This window comes from Lytechinus variegatus, chromosome 14, assembly GCF_018143015.1.
Source record: "Lytechinus variegatus isolate NC3 chromosome 14, Lvar_3.0, whole genome shotgun sequence".
In the NCBI taxonomy this organism is placed as follows: domain Eukaryota; kingdom Metazoa; phylum Echinodermata; class Echinoidea; order Temnopleuroida; family Toxopneustidae; genus Lytechinus; species Lytechinus variegatus.
In genome coordinates this window covers 25704601-25717435 of record NC_054753.1, presented here as the reverse complement: position 1 = coordinate 25717435, position 12835 = coordinate 25704601, and positions in this window count along the sequence as shown.

Below are 12835 nucleotides of genomic sequence, written 5' to 3'. Positions count from 1 at the left end.
CCATGTAGCTAGAGGTGTGTTCAATGTTGGTTTCCAAATTCAAACGGCAACATGAAACGTGATTACGAAACGTGGATATGAGAAACAAAGGGTGTGTTCAATGTCCTCTACTGTCGGTTGTAAAAGTAAACGTCTTTCAAATCATGATTCGGAGGAAAATTTAAACATCTGAACAGATGTGTTCGTAAACGCAATCAGCTCAAATTTTTATGACCTTGAGCATCGCGAATGCAACATGGAACATAACTAAGTTTTGAGACGTCTTCAAATTTACTCTCCCAGTGGAAGCCTACACAAACAGGTGTCAGACAAACTGCGCACTAAAGCTGCACTGACGAAAGCGGGAAATTTAAAGACGATCAACGTATAAACAGCTTTATATTTTCGGAACTGAATGGTGCACCGCTGATCGTGTTTGTGTTCGGTGTTTTCTAATCATGATTCACGTTGCCGTTTTAATTTGAAAATCGACATTGAACACACCCTAAGCAATATCATACCAGACTTCGTCATAAAACCATAACCCTGTGACTTCAAACTTAGCAATTGATGATGGGGCTTCTTTCTTACGATTAACATCAGTAACACAATGATCAGAGCAATAACTGTAAAATTAGCACAATCAATTGCAAAGCTTTGTGGTGTGGGGTCCAGAATACACTTGGTATTCTGATTGAATTCACATTATCATAAGAATATGACGCTAAAAGCATCCATTCGTTTTAAATTCCCCAAAATCTGCAGTTAGCTTCGAAGCACTATAGAATGAAGAGACTGTTTTTAACATGGAGTTTAGTATAGCTAGTAGGTCCATGTTTTGTTTTTTTACAGAAGTTCCAACGAAAAGTTTAGAATAGCAGAAAAAATAATATAACTCCTGGTGAAGATTTGAGGAAAATCCACCAAAGACTGAAAACATTAGTAAATGTTTTTTTTATTTGTGACATCAAATGTGAGCAGCTTCCCCACGTATCGTTAGTAAAAAAAGATGTCCTTTCTCAAACAAATGAAAATATATTTTACTGTTCCTTCAGTATATGAACAAACAATCCCAACCCTGTTCCAGACAAGAAAGAAAAACAAATTAAAGTCATCACGTACCATGAAAAAGTTGAAAATTATGCATTTAATATATTACATTGCATATACAGGGCAATTGCTTGTTTATCATAAATTCAAAGTTTAAGATTCTTATAACTTAATAATCTTTGATTGATTTTCCTAAAGTCTTCACCAGCATTTTTTATCATTTGTCTGGTATTTCTACAACAAACTTTTCTTCAGGGCGAACTTCCCCTTTTTAATAATGAATTTGATTGAAAGATGAAAAAACTTTGTCATAATGGTAAATGACAATTAGATAAATCTCTTGTGAAAGATAAATAGATAAATGATTTTTTAAAAATAAGAATACATACAATAATAAATAGGAGGTCATCACTCTAATTCTTTTCATAAAAATGTCTGGTGTCCTAGTTACTGACAAGTATTTCTAGTTTTTCTACCCCCTTAAAATTAATCTTACATCACTCAGAAAGGTCACTCCAATTCATCAAAGTTTGTAGACCAGTGGTTAATGATGTCATTAATAAATCGAAGAAGTCAGAAATCCTCTTTATAAATAGAGAAGTGCAACATACAGGTTGCCAAGTTTCTAGTATTCACATGTTGAGAACCAGTGGGCATTAATTACAGGACACAGAGACGGAATAGCTATGGGATAATAAGTCCTATTGCAAATAACCTAATTTCTATTGATAAACATATTCTATTTGTGGATATGGAAGGCTGCACCAGTCAAGCGCATGCATTTTAAAATAATTCAGCTAGAAATATGAAATATGAAAGGTCTGAAATGGGTAGTCATGAAATACCTTTTTGCCCGGCCATATTTTGGGATGGTCAAGAATCATCTCAGAAAATTTTGACTAGACAAAATGATCTTTATTGTTTAATTGTTTTTTGACTGATGATTGAGCAATTCTGATGTTATTTTTTTTCTGAATAGTAGAAATGAATTGAATTGAAGAATTAGGTATGTCATCTTCAAAGAGTTCTGACTATACTCACTGAATTTGTACAAGTGCTAAGCTGTTATAAAGAAAAGTGAAAAAAATACAGGGGGAGAGGACGCAAATCACTGAACAGTCAAACTTTGACAAAAAATCAAGAATGAAAAATAAATTCAACAGCAATTAGACTTTTGTAAGATTTGGACTATTAGATGATCCTTGGATATGATTCGCCTTATTAACATTTTCAGCAAAACTTAGACAGGTTTTATCTTTAAATTCTGACAGTAAAGGGTAGGAAATGATTTACCTATTAGGGACAATTCCTTTTTCCACATTGGGGATATTGCTGAATCTTTGGGGCAATTTCTTTCATTTAAAGGCTTTTGTTTTATGCTATATTATTCTAATTATTTTCTAGACTTTTTTGAATATTGTTTGTGGCAGATCTTTGGACAATTTTTAAAAATAGCCCCCCCCCCCCAGTATTCAATTTTGAGGATTTTAGGGGAGATTTTGGATGTCATAAGGCCCAAATCATCTGTCGCCCTCATATATTTGCTATGCTGAACCAATGTGCATTAAAGTACTGATAATAATCACAGACCTGGATGTTTATTTAGTTAAACAGGAAGTTTTATCATGATTGGTATATTTACCTTTAGTCTGAGCATCAAATATTGACATCTTGAGAGGAAAAAAATAGAAAAAGAGAAACAATAACAGCTTCCCAGGTTCATAATCAAGGCCACAGATTTTTTAACTCCAAAATCGGTTTACATTAACTGTACATTTAGGCAAGAGTCCATGAAATAGAATTTGCCTTGGAAAAGCAATTATTCTAATGATCCTTAAAGCCTGTGTATAGCTTTGGTAAAGGGTCAATAATGTGATTGATAATCGAATATCATCTAATATGACAGTCTTACTGAAGTGTAGAGACCGTTAGATATTTTTCCAACTGCACTTCTCTGAGAAAATTTCAAATTTTCAAATCTTGGATATATAGCGCCCTCTCTCGGCGATGCTTGTTTTAAATTAAAGAAATGGGCATTCAAGCACTTATCTTATAAATTTAGTGATTAGATATCCAAAAGTTACAGACAAAGAACATATCTTGAAAGTTTCAGCCCATTCCATGATTTGGAATAGGATTTAATTGAAAGACAAAAACACACAGATATTTCAATTTGATCGGGTGACCCGATCAAGTTAAATTTCCATGTAAAATCGCAAAATTTATCCTGTAAAACACATTTTCATTTCATATCCTCCACATCATAACTGTTATAGGGCATATCCATTCATAATTAGGTAGCAATGAATTGGAATAGTGATAGGTGCATTTTGGTGGATTTACCAAAACTATACACAAGCTTTAAACCTTGAATCTCCCAAACTGGAAGGTAATGGTAATGGGTAAAGGGTGACCACAAGCAGAGTTGGCTCTTTACAGGTATTTTCTGCACAGACTAGCTTCAATGTAATTTCTATCCTGAAAAGAAAAATAATGATGCATAATGTATATATCAGAGGAAAGACACAAGTCACAACTGGATTTTCATCCATTCAAGTTATCTTTCCTTTCAACATCTTTGCTGTGAACTTGCTACTCATTACCACAGTTTTCACACAAGACTTCGAGCTTTCATGCAGTGTGTGCATATGTCATTAATGTCAATTCCAGTCCTTGTCTAGAGTTGGAAGTTCTTGTGTGAATAATTTCATGAACTGCCCCCCCCCCTTTAATACAACATATTATCAAAACAAAATGAAATGCATGAATGAAGTAACTTAAATAAAGTTTAATTGGTCATAGCAAGTCATTTGATGAGCCTGAGGAATTGAAGACTTCTGGGATCACAATGAGAATGAAAAACATAAAACATTAATTGGAGTTAAAAAAAAATACCCCAAAACAAATCAAAAACACAGAAAATGAACAACTGGAAAATCGAAGAATATTTCTGCCTCAGAAAAATGTCTTTTTTGACAAACTGAGATCCAATTACATGGTGTTTGATCTGACAAAAACTCTGCTAAGCCAAGATAAGTAATCATTCACTACACAAGAGACAAGTTAAAAGACTAGTGAACTTTTGAAGGAGAGCATGGGGGAGCCTTGACAATAAACCATTTTCAATGTTCAATTGCCGTAGGTAATTCGCGAAAATCCATTATCTGATGTATTCTTCTTTTATTCTCCGGGCTATACAAAAACGGGATAATATTTTTTTCCTTCTGCGGTGCATTCTCTCTCATTTTCGACTCACAATACGTGTAGAAATGAGGCCCCTGGAGCCTTGCCTCATACATCACAAGATGATCTGAAATGTTTGCTGCTTTATGTCCTGAAATGCTACTCCCCTGGCACAAAACTTATGCATTTCCAGACAAATGTAATAAATAAAACACTGAAGAACGCCTCATACATACTTCTTCGAACAAATCTAAAGGCCTACATGTACATGCTTTGATATGGCAGCACAACAAAATAATTGAGCATTTCAGGCAACACATCTACAAAGCCACAATAATGTGGGGTAATTAGTAAATTCTTTGTTCTATTGTAATTGTTTATATCAAGGGATTTAAAAAGATAATCATGTATAAATTACAAAATGAGGATGACAGATTTGCTCCAAAGTTTTTTGTTAAGAAACTGATATATACAAAGGCTTGTTTCTAAGAAATGTTGCAGTGACAGATGGCATTTTTTTTCTTTTATCCATTTACTATTAAACAGGGCACTATGGATTTTTAATTCAATGTATGAATAATTTATTTCTGCTCAAACCTAATAATGAGAGGATAACATAAGATTATACTGTCTACACATATACTGAATATCAAGATTTAGCATTTTATGGTAATTGTTAATGTTTGTCTCTTTATGAATTTATCAATAATAATTTTGTACATAGTGTTCCCACAGTGAAAGATGAGCACAAATATTTCTCGGAGCACACATCCAAATCTTCTTCCAGACTCGGAACTTACATGTACATGTAAGCAGACATGCGAGAAAATATAATTTTGAAGTTCAGAAACTCAACCCTCAGATTACGAAGGGAACACAATAATCCTATGATTAACTAAAAATAAAGCTTAAGGGGTAGGTCTAAAAAATCTTGCTGACAGAGAGCATAGATGTGGCGCAACTGAGAAGGATTGTGTAAAATGCACTGGAAGTGCTCACAAAGGGTAAAATGAGATTTCTGAACAGGACTCTTGGATAACAACAGACAAAGAAAGGATAATGAGGAGGGGAGAATTTAAGCAACAAAAAAAAACTATTTGTTGGAACTTATAACCAGGAGGGCTTCTCTTTCAAGTTCATGTGAGATTGATAATAGAAAGTGAAGTAGAGTGGCTGTAAAAACAAGCGCGGAATAGAAATGGAGGCTGGACAAAAATAATGTTTCTTTTTCCCTTTCAAAATCCTGTCATTTTGTAAAAACCACTGCATTCACATGCATAGCAGAATAATCCACCCCTTTTCCAAACTTTAGAATAGAATTGATGATGGAAGTGTCAAATTACAGATTTAGGGATTATGGTCCATAGAATCCAAACAAAAGTGGACCTTTTTCCTCCATTATTTTCTTTCTTCTTGTTATAAATCGCACTTGAACTTGAAGGAATAACAAACACTTTCTTTCAGTTGTTTGTGCTATAAATTCTTATCATTTTCTTTGCCTTAACAAATTACAAGAGAAAAAAAGTAAAAAGGGGTGGGGGCTAGAATAGTGTAGGCTGAAGGAAATATTACAGAGAGATAAATACAAAACATCAATGCAGAGAGGGGGGTGGGGGTGAAGAAAGGGAAACAGGTAGAGAGTGTAAAGTGTGATATAGAGAGAGAGACATATAGGATGTGAGATAATTATTAAAAGAGTGAGATGTTAAGACAAGAGAAGGAATCAAAAAGAGAATTTCAATTTTTCAACACTAAACCTGACAATTTGTCAACAATACCTTGTTGTTGACAGTTTGTAGTTATATCACATACTGCCTGATACAATCTGGCATTTCAATACTGATAACCTGCATCAATTTAAAACAATGTGGTGGCATGCTTACATTTGTAACAAGTGTATTTATACAGTGCCAAAGGATCAGAACTGAAATTCAATTCTGATTTACTTTGAACCACAGCTGGATGCACCTTCACAGTGAGTCGACATCAAACATTGGACCCTGTGGTCACCATTGTTCAATCTCAATCAAACATATTACCCATTTGTTGATGTGTGACTCTGCTCTGTTCCAGTATGCGAATAGGTGGTGATAATAGTCCAGGAGAGTAAAATGTCACCTTTGTCTTTTCAACAAAAAGTCATACAAAGTATGTTCATGACAGGTTGAATACAAAAGCGAACACAAGGTGCATTTACTGCCTCAATAGAGAGGTTTAAGATTTGTACGTCATCAATATATGTGCAGTGGATTAGTACATAGTGACATTCTCTCCAAGCAAAATATACATGATTTCCAGGGGATACTTGTCGTAACCTACATGTACTCAGTATAAATCTGCAACAGAGGACAATATTGAACACTGCAGTAGTGAGATTTTCAGAGGTGAGAGTGCGAAAAGCCCCCAATAAACTTTTTTTTTCTAATCCTTTCCCTTGTCCACTATCAGCATCAAGAACGTCAAAACAATGATTTTCACATCATCGAAAATCAAAGACAGTATGCTCTCGAGCCTACTTGGTTTTGACATAGGTGACAACATCAAAAGCTGACTTTCCTTAGCGTGCCCGTTTGCATCAATTTCGTCAAATGAAATCTGGAATGTTTGTATCTGAATGCAAAGGGCCATTTTGAAGCAACATTGGAACACATGATCAGTGGGTCAGTGATGGTTTTCTTATCCAAACAATCAATGCCCTAACAAAGAAAAGATGCTAAGGAGTATTTTTTAGATTCCTACTTTGTGTGATATCGGAGCCATGAAACAAGACTCACTCCTTCGAACTATTCACCACATACTGTTGTATATAATGTTTGCACTAAAGAAGAAGAGTAGTGAAGTCTTTTCCCGCGCAATCTTTACCAGCATCAACTTGTTCAATCACAGTTCAGATTTTAGATTATTTTAGTCAAACAAGCAATTGGAATGATCTGATATTTGCATCCATACTGATGCAGGCTTATCAGGGAGACTCGCTTGGAATTAGAAATTCAGCGTACACTCAGTTCATACTTGATGTTAGTGGTGGTGGTGATGAGGAGGAGGAAGATGGTGGTGGTGAACTGGTGATAATTGATGGTGGTGGTGATGATGATGATGGTGATTGATGGTGGTGATGATGATGATTGATGGGGTGATGATGATGTAATACGATGATGATGAAATGAAACTGAAGTATAACCTGTGTAGGGTAGGTCTACTACGATTTTTTAATTTTAATACAATAAAGTCTTACACTACATCCCCTCCCTTCTAATAATGGTTAATTATATAGTTCTCCTGATAAGTAGGCCAAATACATTTTGAGTTTATTCCCTATAATAAAAATACAATGCAGGAAATCTTTTTTTCTACAGACTAAACATTACACAGACACAGTTACAAAACTTGCATTATGAAATTAGAACCTGCAATCTCCATGGCCTGGATCAGTTTAAGAAGAAAGAGAAGTCAATGGAGAAAGAGGAAGAAGCTGATAAAATTACAAATTCATAAAATTACAAATTCATCACTTTCTTCATTAGTGAACAGAGATAGTCTCCAAAACATACAAGACTCTGCACTTATCAGGGAATAATTTTACTGGTAACTATTAATCATGATCGCATCGCAATTTGCTCCTCATTTTTTAGAGATTGCTAAACATAGTCTTTTGTATAGCATATTTTTACATAATACCTGGTTCAGAGCTTTTCTCTTGTGATCAAAAATTCGGCATGCCAAAAATTCAATTCAAATTTGTACAGTAAAATTATTCCACTATTTTTAAAGAATCCAAACTTACCATGCTTCAACACACAGCAGCAGACAATAGATGCCACGCACAATCTTGAAACAGCAACAGGTGCTGTGCTACGTACGTGCTGGTGGCAGAACGATATCGGAGCTTATTCCTCCGGGGAAACTTCGGGGGTGCACGCGAGCACCCCACTCTTAAAAAGTTAACTCGCACTCGAGAAATCTTTGATTCTATCGGTACCAGGTCTCTCAGTTGATTCGCAACCTTAAATCGAGGCCTGTAGAATTATTGCTCCGAATACCTCCTTGCTTCGAAGAACTCCTACACCTCCATATGTACAATATTTTTCAGTTTTCATACGAAGAACCCGCGCCACTTACCTCAGTCTCAACAACACACGCTGACCATGAATCTTTCTGCTGCATTTACTTTCGCCAAGTCAAGAGATGGCGCGAATGCAAAATTAAAAACGTCTCCGAAAAAACGTTGAGAAGTTCTGAAATAAAATATCGATTGATGTGTAACTTCGCAAAATATATTCATTATTTATATAAAGAAATAAATAAGTAAATAAAAGAAGCTCTTTTAATTTTCTCATCAGACTTTTAAGCCTTCATTAGACTAGTGAGTTTTCAAGTTTAAAATGGTGTGGAATTGAAAAAGGGATAAGGAATCCCCTCTCTCTTTATTTTTTTGGTAAAATGATTAACGAAAAAATATACAAGGTGTGACTAATAGCAAGCAGAGAACTTTAAGGAGAATAATGAGGCCTACGCATTTCAAAATAAGTAATAGATGCTTTTGACAGTATATTTTATTTCATTGTATTTATTTTATTTAATTTCCAGAAACACAATTACAATAGAAAATGTGAGTACATTGAAAATAATCATCATACAAATATACATATCAGAATGAAATAAATAAATACAGACTAAAAATAAAATAACAGCTTATGCCTAGGGATTATCAAAAGAAATCAAATTTCTGTTAGAAGATTCTCCTCATTAGCTGGTAGTATACTCAGACATTTTAAAACAAGGTTAGAGAAGACAAAACATTTTTAAGGGCATACCATTTAAACGGTGTGCAATCTAATTTGAAGGAAAAACACATCTCAAAATTATGATGGCTTTACAATGTTATATAATTTATTGATATAGCCTATAATCAAGTAATTTTTGGGGAAACTTCAAGAGTGGAAGCATTTAATGCTGAGATACTAAAAAGGCAGGTTTTTGGCTATTTACTTTCCACATAAAGAGGATGTTGATTGTTTTAAGGAAATGCATGATCAAAAATGGCAAAGGGTAAAACAGCACTCCCCAAAAAAGATCTTCTTGCTCGTCTCAACTTTTCTATCCACGTTTCTCTCTCCCTACACCCCCCCCCCCTTTCCCATCTATTGCCTTACTCTCACCCTTATATATTTTTCCTCCATTCCATTCCCCCTTCTTTTCATATGTCACTTTACAGTAATCCTGTGGAAGGAGTTTTTGATGTTGTTGTAAATGGAAGAAAATGTGGTGTTGTTTTAGGATGAAAAATTGTTATTTGCCCTGAAATGTCTTTAAAAAAATAGTGTGCTAAGTGACCACAATTCCTTATAGCATCATCTATATAGTATACAGAACGTATCCAAAAATCAAGACTAGCACATCAATGATGTGGAGCTCATCCGGCATTTCGCAACACAATTTAACACAATTTTAATTTCAGCCCAGTTGACACTGTATTGGTGACATAAATTAAAGATATAGAATTAAAATTGATGAAGAATTTTTTTTTTCGTGATCTATGAATAAATTTCATATGAATTAAGTATTAATTATTATCTAGTAAAAGTTTCTTAACTCTGCATAGAACCTTGGTGAACCTAATGTAGCTCTCAGATGGAACAAAAATAACCACAATCAATCAACAAATAAGTAAGCAATTTATGTTTTGAAAATATATGGCAGATTCAATGAGTTTCAAAATTCTATGTTTAAATTTTATATCAACACCTCGAGCTATCATATAAAGCAAACAAAACTTAAATTGATCAACAAATGAAGAAGAAAAAACATTTTTTGTGATTTATATATAAATTTTGCATACATTAGAATAAATAATTTTCCAGACAAAATTTCAAAATTTTGTGTACAAGTTTGGTGAACCTCATGCAGTTCTACCAGATGGAAGAAAAAAAATCAAAATCTGTCAACAAATAAATAAGAGGAATTTTCTATGATTTATGAATACATTTTGCATAAATTAGCATTAATAATTTTCTCCTGAAAATTTTCAAAATTCTGTGTAGAAGTTTGGTGGGCCTCATGAAGTTCTACCGGATGGAAGAAAAAATATCAAAATCTGTCAACAAATAAAGAAGAGGCACTTTCTGTGATTTCTGAATAAATTTCGCATAAATTAGCATAAGTAATTTTCTACTGAAAATTTCAAAAATCTGTGTAGAAGTTTGGTGAACCTCATAAATTTCTACAAGATGAAAGAAGAAAAAAAAAAGTAAAAATCGGTCAACGATTAAAGAAGAAAAAGCATTTTATGTGAAATTTTAAAAATATGAAGAAATTAATTTCGAATAAATTAGCATAAAAATTGTTCTAGTCAAAATTTCAAAATTCTGTGTACAAGATTGGTGAACCTCATGAAGCTCTACCAGATGGACGAAAAAAATGAAAATTGGTCAACAGATAAAGAAGCACTTTATGTGAATTTTTAACAATATGCATGAATTAGCATACTTAATGACTTTCAAAATTCTGTGTAGAAGTTTTAAATGCCCCACCTAGTGCTATCATATAAAGCAAACAGAATTGAAATCGGTCTTGAAATGGCGAAGTAGTAGCATTTTGAAATTGTGGACGGACGAGACGATGGACGCCACGGCATAAGCTCATCTTGCCCTTCGGGCTGGATGAGCTAAAAGTCTTTTAAAAAAATAATCAGTTGCTTCCTTTTGTCACGAGATAGTAGCTGTAATATCAGGTAGTTTCTCTCTCATTCTTCTTGCCTCTCTTCCTTTTTTTTCTCTCCTCATCACTATCACTGTCTTTTTGTATCATCTTTATCCAATCCATCCTACACACCATCCCCTCTAAAATATTCAACTACACACCAATTGAAGTGTTGGGCTGGATTGTTCGAAACACCCATTTCTCATGAGCCGAATTTCCCTTAACCTGCACTCTACACTGTAAAAGCCATGGTGTCAAAATTATTACAAGAGGACCACACCCAAGGTGTTAAAATTACACCCTAGAGACTGAAGATAAGCCAAAGAGAGTAAATGTAACAACCAAAGGTGTTGTAATAACACCTACAGGTGTTAAACTAAGGTCAATTTAACACCGGTGTAAAATGACTGGTGTGGTTTCCTAGTCAAATTTCTTGGGACCAACATGACCTTCATCTTGAATTGTGAAACGTTTTTTTTGCTTTTCAAATTTCTCAGGACCAGAATCCAAAATAACCCCTTCATCTTGTAGTGAAACCTTTTTGTTGCTTGTCAAATTTCTTGGGACCAAAATAAGTGACCCTCATCTTGTAGTGAAACCTTTTATTTCCACTAGTCAAATTTCTTGGGACCAATGTGACCTTCATCTTGTATAGTTAAATCTTTTTTTTTTTGCTAGTTTAATTTCTCGGTAGTGAAACATTTTTTTTTGCAGTGGAACCCTTTCTCTCTTTTTTTGCCCCCCCCCCCCGTAAAACAGTTTTGGGCCCTGGGTGATTCATGTTTTCCCAAGGGGCAACAGAGCCAGCACCAATTTTGTCTGAGAATTAACAGGGGGTGTTTCACAAAGATTTAAGTATGACTTAGAGTCACACTTAAATGCCTAGTTGCGCGCGGTATAAGACATAACCGCATTGGTTAGGTCATGCAAACCAGGCACGCACTACTGCGTATTGATCAATTAGATTGCGCATTGCATTTGAGATAATTATGTGTCGGCATTTAAGTGTGATTTAATTTATACTTGAATCTTTGTGAAACACCCCCCCCCCCCCCGTAAGTATTTCCTCAGAAATAGTTTTGCAGAAGATTTGGCCCTAGGAATAGGACAATTTTAGAGTGAAGTCAAGGTTAGTATGGTGTTAAGGATAATATGGGGGTTAACAATTATAGTCTGGGGTTAAAAAAGAAAACACTTTAGAAAGGGATATGAGAGGGGGGGGGGTGGGGGAGGAAGGAGATAGGGAGAGAATGAATGAACAAAACAACATCATGACAATGCATATACATTATATATCATTTATTATAAGATATCATCTACAGAGTCATTCTAATTTTCGAAAACATTTCCCACAACCCCCCCCAAAAAATAATCAAAAATTCTTTGCACCATTTGCAAAATAATATATATTTCATTGCCATAAAAAACTTCAGTACTGTGGAATATTGCAATATCAAAATTATCATACAAATATAGTGCATATTGCTCATCTTTTGCACACAACTCTGATATTTGTTCACAAATGTATTTCAATCCAAGGCACTGAGAGTACTGGAATACTAGATTACAAACCCTGCAATTTCATCCGGATTTCAATTTTAAAATATACATTCCATAACTGAACAGGTTTGAGGGATCCTGGTGAGTGTATTATATAGCTGTTTGTAAGTTACAAGGACTTTGCGAATGGCTCGTGGCCTGATATGTGAGTAATACACATCAGAATTTCATTGGTGTTGATGTAATTCTTAAGGGTCATCGGTCTTTGGAAAGTCGCTTGTAAATTGCAAACTACTTCCTAAAACACCCGCCAGCATACAGGCAAGACCAGGGCCCACATACTTCTTTATAAATACATTTCGAATTCCATATACTTCTTGTTTAAGGCCTGGTCCCACTGGTCGTAGGACACAAAACGGACTCA